Below are 15905 nucleotides of genomic sequence, written 5' to 3'. Positions count from 1 at the left end.
ATGGGAAACCCGCTAATTCTCCATGTAAAAAAAAAAAAAAGAACGTAAAATGTTCACACAAAAAATGGGGACTCTAAGATGCACTCTGGATTGGGACTATTCAATGCAAATAACAATGACTTGTTTAAAATATAGCAAACACAAGACGATGGACGGTGTGCTGAAACATTTCAACCACTCACCTCCAGTCAAGAGATCTAGGTTTAATCCATCGCTCTTTTGCTCACTATGCCACCCCAGCTTGGACCCAGCCATATGCAAATCAGCATTCTGTCCATAATCTGTTCTTTTTGTATCTGTTGCCCTAAGTGGGAAGGGTATTCCCAGAAATGGGTCAGGTGCTTACAACACCACTAGATTCAAGATAGCCTGGCTGATGAGGGGTGACAACCCGAAACCAGTCCCAGGATACTTGTTTCTTGTCCAAGGAGGACCAGCCCCGTCAGTTCTGGCTGTACTGTTCTCGTGGAGAGCAGGGTCAAGACTGATGTGCATATGGCTGGGTCTAAACTGGAATGGTGTGGCATGCATGAAAAAAACTCAGATCTGTGACTGGGGGAATGTTTGATTTGTTCAGCATTCCATCCATCATCTGTTCGTTCTGCATTATTTATCAAATATACACATTCGACACTTAATGTCTAGGTTTGTTCTTAATATACAATGCTTTTGGTGTGAATAATTTTTCGTTGGTATGCAACTTTTTTGAGTATGTATTATATTTATTTATATTTGCGTACATTTTTGTTTAATTGGCACAAAATACTTGCTGATTAAAACAAATTATTGTTTGTACATTTTTTGTAAGTATGATATTCCTTTTTTTTGCACTTCAGATCTACAAATCTGCAATATGGCTAAAAGAAAAGAGTAATCCACACTGACTAAAATCTTTATGTATAGAACATTAAGACATGATAGTATTTATGGCTATTGGATACCTTTGTTGATTGCCAATATATTATTGATCCTGTAGGTAGAAACTTCAAAAGGATCAAACCCTTATTATTACATACTACACCAATGGCAGAAACTTACTATAAACTACCACCTTGCAGCTGGATCAGTCTTTGAAATTGACTACAGGAGTTATCAGTCGGCAGACATTTCCTATTTAGACCCGAGAACTTCGGAATACTTTGTTTTCTGCAGGAAGGTGGAATCAGACTACATGGTTGCCCCCACATTTTTTCTGGTGTTTTGATGGTATTTGACTTACTTTGGCTGGGAACCTGCTAAACAGGTCCCCAGCCTATCTGCTTTCTCTTACAAATGGATTCCTAGTACCTTAGGTACACAACAGATTGGATTCTGAGGTGCACTTATAAGTCCCTAGTATATGGTATACTATGTACCCAGGGCATAGGTACCCCAGAGGCCTACCAGGGTCTGAAGCATGTATTATGCCACCCCTGGAAAGCCCTCCAAAATGACACCAGAGGTCTGCTACTGCAGCCTGGGTAAGGTGGTGCATGCACCCCTTACTGAGATATAGGTTCACTATAGCTCAATACTGCACATAGAAACATATCAGTCACCCCTATGGCAGGCCTGATCATTCCTTAAAGCAGGGTGCTTGGTTATATGTGAGAGGGTGCCCAAGCATGAGCTGAACCCCTCTGTAACCTTCGGAATCTCTTCTCCGGGGTGGTCAGTAGTGCAGCCTAACCATATAGTCAAGTGCATTATATCTAAAATGGTTAATGCAAACTTTGGACTGGCTGCATGGAAACATTTTGTGTTTGGTGTCAAACACCTTGGAATCATACCCCCACATCAAATCCTGATGTGAGAATATGATCCCACCCTGCTAGAGGGAGAGATATGGCAGTACTAGTATACCCGGTAGAAACTTAACAGAGCTTTGGCATCACAAAATGGATGCTGCAGCCACAGACACGAGTCTGGCCTCCTGCTGCTGACCGAAACTCCGGCAGGGGAGGCCTGGATAATAGGTTTCCTGTCACAGGGAGGTGTAACCACCTCCCAGACAGACTTGTGTTTATTGGGGCTGGGTGGGAGCACTCTCTGAGTGCTTTGAAGTCCTGCACTTGGGGCACATTTGGTGTCCCTGTGCCTAGTCCAGCTGAAACCGGTTCAGGGGCTTCCAGCCCCTGCTCTGGTGCGAAACTGGACAAAGGAAATGGGTGTAGCCACCCCTCTTTCCAAACCCTCCCATAGGTGGGTCTCCAGAGCTAGTCCAACCCCTTCCTTAGGTATAAGTAAGGAACCTCTGTAACCAGGACTTTAGATATCCCTGGACGAAACTCTGAAGCTGAATCCTGGAACTTCGATGCTCTACTTAAGACTAGAGGACTGAAGAAATCTCCCTTGGGTTCAAGGAGTGACTCCCCTGCTTGGCATTTTGCCGGTCTGCATCTCCGAAGCTCCCGCCGGACTCCGAAGTATTTTCAGCCCAGGAAGAGGATTTCCAGACATCTCAGAGGCCGACCCGAGTCCCCAGCAAGGCTGGGACCTGCAGCCCTCGTGGGTAGCGTGGAACCGGAACTCCTGGTCACCGTGCACTTTTGCAAGTGCATTGACTTCTCGACGTCTCCTGAAGTCGTGCTTGGGGTTACTTGGAGCCCCCACCCCGAGCAGAGTATCCACCGAAGATTGTCAGCCTAGTTACCCAGAGTGACCCGTGGGCCGCCATTTTGTGTATCCTCTCGAGGCTCCTTCGCGATCCCTGGTCCGTCGACTGGTGGGTCCCTGAGAAGGCAACTTTGATTTTCCTTGGGCTTCCCTGGTTGCTCCAGACGTGCCCTGACTCTCCACCAAGTGGTGAGTCCCTCAGACCTTGCTGGTCTACACTGAAGCATCTTTCTCCGTGGGTTGCTGTTGCCAAGGCTTGTTGTGTCCAATCCGGGCACCTACGCTGCAGCACTCTACATCCTTCATGGTACAGCTCGAATCCAGCTCCTGGTTGTCCTCGACGCCTCCTGGCTGAAGAGTCAAGCTTCACCTCCTTCACCTGAAATCACCCGACATCGGTGGGCATCCGCCTATCACCTTCCTGGTCACTGGCTAGTGACCCAGACTCTGTCCCCTCTGCTTTCAGGTTCTGCCGACTTCGATCCAGGCTTGGATCTCTTCAGACACTTTGCATCTTCCCTGCAGCAGCACTTCTTTGGCAGCTCCCATTGAAATAGATGACGCGACCGGAGACCATTTGACACCTATGCACCCGGCTTCCCTGGGTGAGGTAACTAGAGTACTCCGGTGCTCCCGTGGGTGTTGACCCTAGAACTTCCTAAGTCCCAAAGGGTTTGGTCCTGACTCAATTCTAAGTGTCCCTAACCTTTAAAAATCTAGCCGCGACTTTCCACATAGAAGCTAACAGGAGTTCGAGGCTGTGTTCTCACACTGCACACGGCCCCCGTGGGTCCCCTGTGTCACTACCTTGGGTGGTTCCTTGGGGTCCCAGCGATTCTACAGGCTCTAGGCCTTGTGTCTAGTTAAGTCGTGGTTCGTATACCACTATTTTCGTATATGGTTTGGCTCGCCCCTAGGGCCTGACGTGTATTTGTGCTTATTACTGTGATATTTGAAGTGTAACTTATGTGTTTTGACCTCTAGCCTCAAAGAGTCTAGGAGGGTGTGTTTAGAAATAAATACATATATTTCATATATATATACCTGGTGTGGTTGTCTTTCATTTAGGCACTCAAGAGATTATAGACTGGTAAAACAAGCTGCTTTACATTCCTTCAAGACTTAGCCTGAAGGCTGCTCTCCATAGCTACCACTAGGATAGCTTTCAATAAAGGTTGTCTTTAACCTATCATCCATAAGGGGTTGTTTGGAGATCTAGGTTTAATCCATCGCTCTTTTGCTCACTATGCCACCCCAGCTTGGACCCAGCCATATGCAAATCAGCATTCTGTCCATAATCTGTTCTTTTTGTATCTGTTGCCCTAAGTGGGAAGGGTATTCCCAGAAATGGGTCAGGTGCTTACAACACCACTAGATTCAAGATAGCCTGGCTGATGAGGGGTGACAACCCGAAACCAGTCCCAGGATACTTGTTTCTTGTCCAAGGAGGACCAGCCCCGTCAGTTCTGGCTGTACTGTTCTCGTGGAGAGCAGGGTCAAGACTGATGTGCATATGGCTGGGTCTAAACTGGAATGGTGTGGCATGCATGAAAAAAACTCAGATCTGTGACTGGGGGAATGTTTGATTTGTTCAGCATTCCATCCATCATCTGTTCGTTCTGCATTATTTATCAAATATACACATTCGACACTTAATGTCTAGGTTTGTTCTTAATATACAATGCTTTTGGTGTGAATAATTTTTCGTTGGTATGCAACTTTTTTGAGTATGTATTATATTTATTTATATTTGCGTACATTTTTGTTTAATTGGCACAAAATACTTGCTGATTAAAACAAATTATTGTTTGTACATTTTTTGTAAGTATGATATTCCTTTTTTTTGCACTTCAGATCTACAAATCTGCAATATGGCTAAAAGAAAGAGTAATCCACACTGACTAAAATCTTTATGTATAGAACATTAAGACATGATAGTATTTATGGCTATTGGATACCTTTGTTGATTGCCAATATATTATTGATCCTGTAGGTAGAAACTTCAAAAGGATCAAACCCTTATTATTACATACTACACCAATGGCAGAAACTTACTATAAACTACCACCTTGCAGCTGGATCAGTCTTTGAAATTGACTACAGGAGTTATCAGTCGGCAAACATTTCCTATTTAGACCCGAGAACTTCGGAATACTTTGTTTTCTGCAGGAAGGTGGAATCAGACTACATGGTTGCCCCCACATTTTTTCTGGTGTTTTGGTGTCACAAACATTAATTTGCTTGTAATATGTTAATCATGTCCTAGAAGCTCTTTTTTCGTAATGCAGACTGGTTTTTCACAACATTATGTAGAAAGCCAAATTGTTGACATTGGTATTCCAGGCATCTTTTTGTCTCTGTTGATCTACATACTACCATTAATCTGTTTCAGCATTTAGAGTTTTCAAAGAAATTGTGGCAGTGAATTTCAACTGTTGAAAAAGGAACCCTCTACTGAATGTGAAAACACAACAGTGGTTAACAATGCATGTACTCTGTGAAATGTTCAGACCTTGCTATTCACTAACTCTCCAAGCAAACTAATAGGAGTAACTCAATATATGGACTGTTGTATTACATCAATAGAAGAGTTTAATGGCTAGGCCTTAAAATAGAACTGGAACAAAATCAAGCTCCCACAATAAAATAGATATTTATCACTGGAGAAGTGTTCAGTTTCAATCTTTCAAAAAGAAAGTATGCACTACTTGAAGCCTAATCACTGAACTATTGCAAACTTTCCAATGAAAGGCTTTCAGGTGCTACGATCGACACAACACAATGTCAGCATTAAATGTTGTAACTACCAAATAGAATATTAATAAATAAAATGTCTATAAACGTGCAAAACCATTCTTTCCATAGTTTTTTTCATAAAAGATATTATTCAAGATTACTGATGAATTCAATAACTTTAAAGAGATCCTCCCTCAGATGAGCTTAAACATATGTCGCTGCAAAGTACAAAAAATCATAAATATGCTAAATGTAGCACGTAGGGTGACACTCATGATAGTGGCTCCTCTTCAATAAAACCCACACAGTTACTTCTATTTCAAAAGCACAACATTTCTTGTGATATGACAACTATTTAGGGTTTGGATAGAGTGAAGCAGGTTTAAACGTCGCATCATACCACTATACGGGAAGGCGAGTAGACGGATACAGAAAATAGAAACAGTAATGTGCATGCAGAAAGCCAAACCACAGATATAACTTTTTAAAAAACAGCTGAATTAAAACATAACAAGCAGAGTATTAAACAATATTTTTAACAACAATATTTTAGGAGATGAAAGAAATCAGGCCACTGAAAAGTATTGTTTGAAGAGGGTGGACTTTAATTCTTTCTGAAGATGGAGAATGAGAGGTCCTTTCTTAGTTTAGGTGGTGTAAAGTTCCAGATGTGGGGCATAGACGAAGGGCCTCTACTCCTTAGTATTTCATCCACTCTAAAAGAAAATTCTAAAAAAAATAGTAGCCTAGTCATTAAATGTAGGTCTGCAAATAGTCATATTCAGTTCTTGGATGAAGCAACATATTTCCTCAAATAACGGCAAATGAAAATGTACTTAATGTCTATTGCCTGCCGTTATGAACCCCAATGTACCCCAATATAGGCCTAGGTAGTTGCACTAACCTTTACCTACATCTGTCCTACCACTGTTCTACATAACTGGTCTGGCGCTGACCTGTTACTCAGTTAGGTGCTACATAAATGTTGTGTGGTTTTCTCCAAAAACTAGCCTCATGTATTATGCATGAGGATTCTCAGTATCACAGCAGGATTACCATCTTCTGCATAATAACTCTGTATAAGGGTCACCTCTATCGTCATCCTTGCCCGACATGGCCATAGTACACTTCTAGATAGTGTACTATGGGCATGTCCCGGAGACCCGGGGAGCTTGGCAGCAAAGTTCCGTGACTGGAAGATAGGGCGGACCGTGCAAAGCAGTACTCCCAGGTGGCGATGCGCAAGGAAGAGCACTGCAGCAAACGAGAGTTCGTCAATGAACAGGTAAAAACACCAGGCAACACTAGAAGTTAAAGTTTCCACAAGGCTTCAACAGAGCGGTGTCGCGCTGTGGAGAGCTGAAGACAAACAGCGCACTGGGGAATGATCGATGAACACGGAACAAACCCACCGAAATTGCACACCCGAAGGAAGGTGCAGTACACCCCAGTCAGAAGGTTCCCAGTTAGATTCGGGGTCTCTAATATGGAACGGACTCACCAGGAAATGAAGACCGTCACCATCCAATCCTCGTCGCCAAAATGTTAAGAATAAACTCCCAGGCGAACTTGAGAGAAGAGTCTTTATTAAATGGATCCTTCAGTGCCCGCTCACAGAAAACCATCCACAACATTCTAAGGCGAGCTTCATCTCCAGTGTTCTAAGGTAGGGATATACCAAAGAGGGCAAGGAAGGGGGGGAAAAAAGGAAGGTAATAAGGGGGAAAAAGGGGAAGTTACAACACAACACCTAAGGGTACCTTTAGGGTATATAAGCACTACATCTTCGCTGGGCAAAGCAGAGGAGCAAAAGACTTGCATGCTGACGCGAGACGCTGTGGTCCTTGCATGGGTGTTCATCTCGAGAACAAGACAGGGTATTTCGCTCTCCCACATTAGGTAATGGGTTTGGCTTTATCCTAAAGCGTTTCTTGGCTATACACCAACAGACATGCTAGATACACTTGGGTACATCTAGTTAGGGGTGCATCGTAGGAGTACGCATTTATTACTGTCATGTATCTATATGCCTGAATATATCATTGTTTTAGCACTATGGTAGAATTCTACCTTTTCTTTACTCTGCTGGTGTTCATAATTGTATACATCCGTTTCTGTCTAATGGTTGTTGCAGCACATGTATGAGTGAGCATGACTGATGGAGCGAAAAGTACTGTACTGTTTCCACAATCCCAGAGGGGTCAGGATTGTCATGTTCAATATTTGCCAGAAACTATTTCCTTCTTGGTAAGAGGGGGCTCATAGTGGCACTGTGAGCTACCTGGTCTACAGACTAACATATACCCTGGGGGTGTTTGGAATCAGTCTGGACACCAATCTCTTAGTTTATGTTGTCTAAACCCGCAGATCCTATATAAATTTGTAGGAACTACACAACCGCGTTGGGGTCTTTTACAAGGAGTATGTGGAAAAGAAAGGAGTATTCCCTATTTTGTATGTAGGCAGATATGGTCGCTAAATGTAGAGTAAGACCGGCCTGAGTTTTAGAGAAGAAGCAAGTACCATCTGATATCCTGGACTGCAGGTTTAAGAGTTTCCAGGCGTTTGGGGATGCAGTAATGGACATATCTCTTCCCCTTTTCTGCATAGCGGGCTTGTATGGTAGGCTTTGCGAGACTCTCGTAGAACGTCCATGCATTCCAGTAGAAGGTGCAGTAGAAGGTGCAGGTATTCAAACTTTAGGACCTAAGGTGCAAAACGTGCTCAACTTCGCTGCTTGGAGTCCAGATTCAGAATACCTGATCTGACCATGGCTTCTGGTTTAAAGGACCTGTTAGGGAGCTTCCCGTGGGGACAGATTGACACCTTGAGGAGTGCTAGGAACCAGTGCTGTCTGGCCCAGGTGGTGGCTACAAGGATGAGAGTCAGATGTTTGCTGAAACTTTCGTGTCTTGAACGGAAGAAGTGGGAGAGGCAGAAAAGCTTAAGCAAAGATACCTGTACATCCATTGTGCTTGCTCAAGGGCTGCGAGTGTAGGTACCTAGAGGTGAAGCCTTGACCTTTTTCATTTTAATGGTAGGCAAGTAGGTCTACTTTTAAGTGTCCCAGAGAAGAAAGTACTGGAACAGGATTCATGGGAGGAGTTCCCACTTGTGGGCTAATTTATGCGTCTTGCAGAGCAGGTCCGCGAGGATGTTGATCACTGCTGCTGGAAGGCACTCTAGCATCAGATAGATGTGGTGGGGAAGCACCCAATGCGAGGTGTTGCAAGCCAGCAGGCAGAGAGTGAGTGCTGCTCTGTTTTTTCTTTTCATTTTTCTCATGGTCAGTCAAACATTGCAATTGTACACATTTTATATCCGCACAATAATGATGGTAAAGCATACAGCGAGTTAGTACATTAACATGTTACGACGTACCGCCTTAAGTGAAACTTAATTTACATTTCTAATCCCTTGTACACTTAACAGAGGAATATTACATTACATTCACAGGAAAGCAGTGTTCAGCGGCTAAAGGTCCGGCAGCTGGTAGATATACATGCATGTAGGTCTATGCCTCTCACCTGCCAACGGGATTGGATGAGTCTCACCCCCTCTGCAGCTCACCCGGTCTGTGAGCCGAACAGTGTCTTCAATCAGTCCTCTGCTTGCGTGGAGAGAAGGTATTGCACTAGTGGGTCCCAGAATTCTCGTGGTCTAGAGGATTGGGGTAAATCTTCGGCATAAGTATCTAGCTGAGTTTTACAATATGACATATCCTTGACCCAGTCTATGTTTCGGAGTAAGTTTACTGGCCCATTTCAGTGCTATTCTTCTTTTAGCCAGTAGTCGTGCTATCACCAGTAGCTTACGTCTACGCGCCAGTTTAATCTTGTAGATGCCCAGAAGACATACTATAGGTGCATTCGGGATACGCTCACCCAGCATATGCGTGAGAGTGTCAGTGACGCCCTGCCAGTAAGATTGGAGTTTGGTACATGTCCACGCAATATGTAGGAAATCTGCATTTGGGGCCTGACATCTGTGACAGCGGTCATCAACTCAAAGTCCATATGCATGTAACTTCTTGGGTGTATAGTATACCTGGTGTATGAACTCGAAATGTATGATTTTTAGGTTGCAGTTAGACGTGAGCAGCTGTAGTTGGATACACCCAAAATCCCAGTCTTCTTTTGGAATGGCTATGCCCAGTGTTGCCTCCCATCTTGCTTGGGGTTTATTCACTGAGGGGAACTGCTCATGTTGTGACACAATGTATAGTTTAGTGACTAGACGTTGTCGCGTGGCAGAAGTCAAAAGTGTCTGCAGCACATTGAGTGTTGGTGGTTCACTCGGGAAGGAAGGGTACAAAGCTTTGATCGTCATACGTAGATGCAGAAATGCAAAACTTTTCAAGGGAGTTTGAAACTCGCTTAGAGCTGTAGCGCCCTGCGGTATGCATTCCGTGTCAGGGAAAAGATCTCTTATGGTACGGAGTCCCATCTCTTGTAGTTCTACTGTCATTTTCTGCTCTGGTGTCACCGTGAGTTGTGGATCGTGTCGAAGGGGAAGTGCTGGTGCATATGTCGAGAGTTTTTGTGCTCGCTTTGCTAGTGTGTGCCAAGCCCTCGAAGTGCAGGGCGCTGGGTGTATCTCCGATTTAGGGGTGTACTGTCTGGGAGAGGATATAAGTGAGAGGGGTGGGGTGCATGCTCTCATGTTCCACCGCAATATGGGGTACGTGTCCAGGCGGCGGTATCCAGTAGTGTGTGTGCTGCGCCTGTGCGCAATAGTAGTATAATTGCAAGTCAGGGGTGCCGAAGCCGCCTTGGATGTAGGGTCTCGTCAGCTCCCTCCAACCTACCCTCGCATGCTTCCCTGCCCATGACAATCGGAACGGTGCTGTAGGTAGTCTGGTAAACGGGGCCTGTGGTAACCAAATCGGTACGTTCATAAATAAATATAAAAAACGAGGGAGTACCACTATTTTTTGCAGCGCGATTCTATCCGCAAGAGATAGGGGCAATCTGATCCATCTGGATGGTTGCTCTTCTAATTTAGTGACTGCTATGCCATAGTTTTCGCGTATCACATTGTCTATATCCTGGTGTATCCAAACACCTGGGTATTTAACTGGTTCCGTCTGCCATTGCAATGGATAGTCAAGGGATGGTTTTGTCGTCACAGTAGTGAGTGGGATGAGCACCGACTTGTCCCATTTAATACACAGCCCGAGAAGTATGCAAATTTAATACATTCCCGAATCAGCTCATTTAGATTAGCGCCCGAGTACCTAGTGTATAAAACCAAGTCGTCTGCATAAAGTGATATACTAACAGGGCGTAACTGGAACTGGAGCGCGGACTCGGCGTGTCTCTGGCATACCAAATAGGCCAATGGTTCCAGTGCCAGAGTGAAAAGTAAGGGCGATAGAGGGCATCCCGGTCTCATTCCTCTATAGATGCTGAAGGGAGCAGATGTAATGCCATTAATTCTCAGCCTTGCACAGGGCGCCGTATAAAATAGTGCTATCCATTTCAGATAGGGTTCCGGGAATCCCATTCGTCAAATAAAATAGAACATATAAGGCTATTCTACAGAATGAAACGCTTTTGCAGCGTCTAATAAGGCCGTAGTGGCCGGTAGTTCTGGGTTTATGTTGTGGAACATGGCGAATATGGTACGCAAGTTTTGCGTGGTGGAGCGGGACGGGATAAATCCTGCCTGGTCAGGCAGGACTAACTTCTGCAGCAGAGGCTGCAGTCGGAGGGCTATAATTTTGGCTAGAATCTTAGCCCCTGTGGTAATGAGTGAAAGAGGGCGATAGGACTCACAGTGGGTTGGGTCTTTGTCAGGTTTAGGAAGGGTGATCAGTACCGCCTCACGTATGGACAGGGGCAGCACACCATCCTCGTACGATTAATCATACATGGCCATCAAATGTGTCAATAGCAGATCTTTGTATTCCTTATAAAACTTGGCAGGGAGACCATCTATGCCCGGTGCCTTATTGTTAGGAAGGGAATTAATGGCTTGTCGTCAGTTATATGATGACTAAAATATTCGCGATGGGTATCAGACAGCCATGCCAATGCGATATCATCAAAGAACTGATTGAGTTCAGTGGGATCGGGGGTGGTGCCTGCCGTATAGAGCCTGGCATAGTAATCCTGGAAACACTGCGAAATCGAGGGGGTGTTGTACCGGGCTGGGGTCTGGGAGTCCACAATCTTAGTTCTGTATGACGCCGAGGGCGTGGGACGAATCTTGCTAGAGAGCACTCTCCCCTGTCTACCACCCTCCCCATATGCTCGCGCCTTGTATTTCTTCGAGATGTACTTAAGTTCACTATCTGCGAATTCATGATATGTATCTATTTTACCTCTTATGTCAGCTAGAACCTTGGGATCAAAAGTAGTTGCACAAGTGGACTCCAACCGTTTAATGTCCGCCTCTACCATAAAGAGCTGAATATCCTTAAGAATACCGGCGTGTTTACTGATACAGAAATCGCGGATGGTCACCTTGAATGCCTCCCATAGAACCTTAGCGCTCTCCACGGTGCCCACATTATGCTCAAAGAACTCAATGATAGCTAGTTGTAGATCGGAAGTGATCTTGCAGTGTACTTGGTTGAAGGTGCCATGCATATTGGCGCGGTGTATGCGAGGGGATGGTGAGTTCTAAACGGACTGGTGCATGATCAAAGAGGGTTTCCAGTAAGTGTGTTATATCAGTAGTCCAGACATTTACGTCTGCAGTGGCAACCCATAAATCAATCCTGGACCATGTATTATGAGTAGTGGATGTGCATGTGCCTTTCCGGTGATGGGGGTGTCGTATTCTCCAGATATCTAGAATGGAATAATCCTCCATCCCATCCCCAAGCGATTTTGCCGAATCTTTCCCTTATCTGTCATTCCCTGTGGACCTGTTTGCCAGTGGGTCCAAGTACGTATTAAAATCGCCGCTCCAAATTATTGCAGAAGGTGGGAGCAAGTGCAGTTTGTTGCATAAATCTATGAAAAAGGAGGGGTCATCGATGTTAGGGCTATATGCTGTGATAATAGTTATGATCGTACCATCAAAGTCGCCCTGTACAATGATATATCTACCTTGGTCATCTGAATGTGAGCAGAGCATTGTAAACGGTGTGCACCGTTTGACCAGAAGGTGCACCCCCTGGCGTTAGAGGAGGCAACTCTGTAGGTAGCCCATCTACCCCTGATTCTACAGTCAGTGTCGCGGGTGAGGCGAGTTTCTTGAAGGCAGGCCACGTCTACAGCATGTCTGCCTAAATATGCAAAGACTTTCCTGATCTTCTAGGGGTTGTTCAGCCCTCGCACATTCCATATCAGGAGTGTTAATTTCCTCGTGTCTCTATCGCATACAGCCGTCATCATTGCAAGTGACGGAATCCGTTGGGCAGCAAATTGTGCGTGTACATATCATTTGATATACAATAGTTGCTTTTCCTGAACTGACTGTTTTACTGAACTTGCCCATTCCCCCCCCGCCCCACATCGCCACCCCAAACATGGCGAAGACATACCCATGAAACATAAAACAATATTCCCCACCCAAACGCATACTCAAGAGCAAAAAACTATTGTGATATTCACTCGAGGACAATAGCTGCCAGCCGAATCCCGGGGCTAACCAAGACCACGGGTGGACGTCTAGCTCATCCTTCGAAATTACAAATAAACTTGTATGTCAACTTGACCATAAAAGGTAGGAAGGGGCATAAAGCCCTACAAAAGGATATCATTCCCAACTTTGGAACAGCGTTCTGTGTACCGTGAACAAGCGCCAGTTATCACATGTACATACAGTGGTTGTAAGTCTCAGTCTACTGAACACCATACTTGTCGGAGTTCGATAACAGTGTCTCAGGGGTCTTCATGTAGTGCCATTTTACATATGACTTGCATCAAGGATGAAAGATCAATGTTACTCAACGTCCGAGGTGCCCCCCTGGTCCTCTTGTGCACCTCTAGGAGATTTTCGACGTGGAGGTTGAGTAGCTTTCGAGCGGAGGAACTTAGTCACCTCTTTCGGATCATTGAAGATTCTGTTCCTGCCATCATCCATCAACCGCAGCCTAGCTGGGTAAAGCATCGCATAGGGGATGTTACTTTTGCAGAGTTTCTTTTTTACATCCACAAATTTCTTCCGTGCCTCTTGCACTTGTGAGGTGAAGTCTGGATAGATAGATATGTCCAACCCCTCATGGTTGAAGTGACCCAGCTCCCGAGCCTTTCGGAGCGCTGCATCACAATCTCGATAATTTAGGAGTTTTGCAATTATCGATCGTGGTCTTGCTCCAGGAGCAGGCTGAGGAGCAAGTGACCTGTGCGCCCTCTCCACTATGAACACCTCCGAGAAGGTGTCTCCGCCAAGGAGCGCAATCAGCAACGACTCGACATAGCGCTCCATATTGCCTGTGTTGGTCGACTCCGCCACTCCCATAAAGGGTAGGTTGTTGCTGCGTGAGCGCGCCTCAAGGTCCTCTGACTTTGCTAGTGTTAAGACCCACCTTGTAAGCGCTTGAGTTAATGTAAAAAAGATCCGGAAAAGATTGGTTATGAAGAAATATCCACATTGGCGATGGCTGAGTCCGGTGTGGAAAGCAGCTTGGCAGTCCATTTCACGGAGGTTGCAAGTTCCGCAAATTCGGTGCATCAAGGGGAAGTCCACTTCCTGTTTGGGTTCTCGGTCTAGTTGTTAGGACTCGAGACTCCCAAACAGGAATAATGCGCCTGCGCGAGCTTCGCGCCGCGCACTTCAACTGATTTCAGTCAGGAGCCACTGCGTTTTCCCGAGCTCCGACTGAATTCTCTTCATAGGAAATAACTGCAGTATTTAGTCAGGAGAGCTCTAGGACATTTGCTTCTCGCAATGCTTCTTAATAGAAATTTAGCGTCTGGATAAAATTGAGTTGTTGCATTTTCCTTCTCCTCAGAATTGCCGTTTTCTCCCAGGAACGGTGGACGGCTAATTAAGGAGATTGCTTCCAATTTCGTGGAGCTCGAGTTGTGGGTGAGAGAGAAAACTTCTGTGAATAGAAGTTTTCTCCAGAGTCCAAGTAAGTTTTTCTTTGATGTTTGAATGCAAGCAACAGCATTCGTGTTAATCCTTCAGCGAGAGGCGTAGAGTGTTCAGAGACTTACAGCAACGCACAGCAATTGAGGCAACTATCGGCTAAGACGAATTCTTCAGTAAATTGCATGCAGCGTAATGAAGCCAGTCAGCAGCGGGCAGTTACTATGGCCAATCAGCTGAGTACGGTGTTCTAAGGTCAAATATACAGAGTGCCGCGTTCAAAAGACTTGGCAGTTTAGAGCAGCGTGCAGTGTCACCAGCTTCAAGCATTCCTTGTGGATGCTACGATATTCAGCAAGGAATTTCAAGAAACTATATGAACAATTGAATAGTGTGAGAGACAACATTGTAAGGATTCAGCTGCGACTGAATAGATACCTTTTAAACATTTCAACGTAGAACTCCAATTATACCAATTTTCGAAGGTGTTCAGATAGCAACTGCATTCAAAGCACAGTTTGTGTTTGACCAGAGGTTCTTCCAATCATTCAAAGACTACACACACTATTCATTAGAGAGGAGCCCCCCCCCCCCCCATAGTGTAAAAAGGTAACTAGAGAAAGAGATTTAATAAAATAGAAGGTCAATATTGAGTTAGGGGCAAAAATAATTATGTGTGCTTATTTACAGGTGCCAGAACAACATTGAGACTGAAGACAATTACCTGAGGCAGCCTCTCTGGTTTGTCTTCCCACTCCCCTTTCCCCCGAGCTGGGCTTAGTAGCAGTTGTATCACCTTAGACTGTTGCTGGCTGCAGTTAGGGGAATTGGTGGACCTGTCATCGGCTTCTGAGGGGATCGCAAATCTAGATCTGACCGCTAGCATGGCTGTCATGGCTTTGACCATTTTCTCCTGTTTTGCCTCCATTTGGCGTTGCGCATCCTCAGAGTCAGATATACGACACGCTGCCATGTCGATCCTCTCTGTGTGCCTATCCAGGCGTTCAGACATGCGGTCTACTCGATAAGTCAAGGAATTGATTTTCCCGTTGATGTTGGATAGAGTGGACTGGATTGTTGTGAAAGTCAACAGGAGTGTAGGTGCACAATGCCGGAGTGTTCGGCTGACTGCCCGACGGGTCATCAGAGGTGTGCTCCACTGCCTTTTTTGATTGTTCAAAATGCAATTTAGGTTGGTTCCTGTCCGGTTTCCCCATGATGAGAAGCACAGCGTGAGGTCAGGGATGTCAACCAGAGTACTCAGCTCGGGGTCCTTTGAGCCGCCGATGATCACAAGAGGGAGGTCAGTTTGGGCGCCTTCCAGCCAGACCGTAGAACCAGGAATGCAAATGCGCTCTCCGCTGGGGCCCCGTCGTCGAGGGGTAACCCACCCCAATGAGCATCCACTGAGGTCAAAAATGATGAAGGATTTGTCCTAAGACCACAGACAGGGGCGATGCAGCACCACCCAGGCTGACCACTCCGTCTCAGTATTTGTTACCTGGCCTCTCGTGGGGCGCCCATCCACAATGGTCTCTGGAGGGGTGCGCAAATGGCGCCAGCGATCTGTAGTCAGACCTAGGGAG

The 15905-nt window shown here is 45.4% G+C and overlaps 1 protein-coding gene across 1 annotated transcript in view; it reads right to left on the bottom strand.

Moving 5' to 3' along the window:
* LNPEP (leucyl and cystinyl aminopeptidase) overlaps window positions 1–15905 on the bottom strand; it is a 393213-nt gene that overhangs the window by 4713 nt on the left and 372595 nt on the right. The gene's annotated exons all lie outside the window — the stretch shown is intronic.

This window comes from Triturus cristatus, chromosome 2_1, assembly GCF_964204655.1.
Source record: "Triturus cristatus chromosome 2_1, aTriCri1.1, whole genome shotgun sequence".
NCBI classification, from domain to species: Eukaryota; Metazoa; Chordata; class Amphibia; order Caudata; family Salamandridae; genus Triturus; species Triturus cristatus.
The sequence above is the reverse complement of the archived record's forward strand: the minus strand, read 5'-3'. Positions and strand labels throughout refer to the sequence as shown.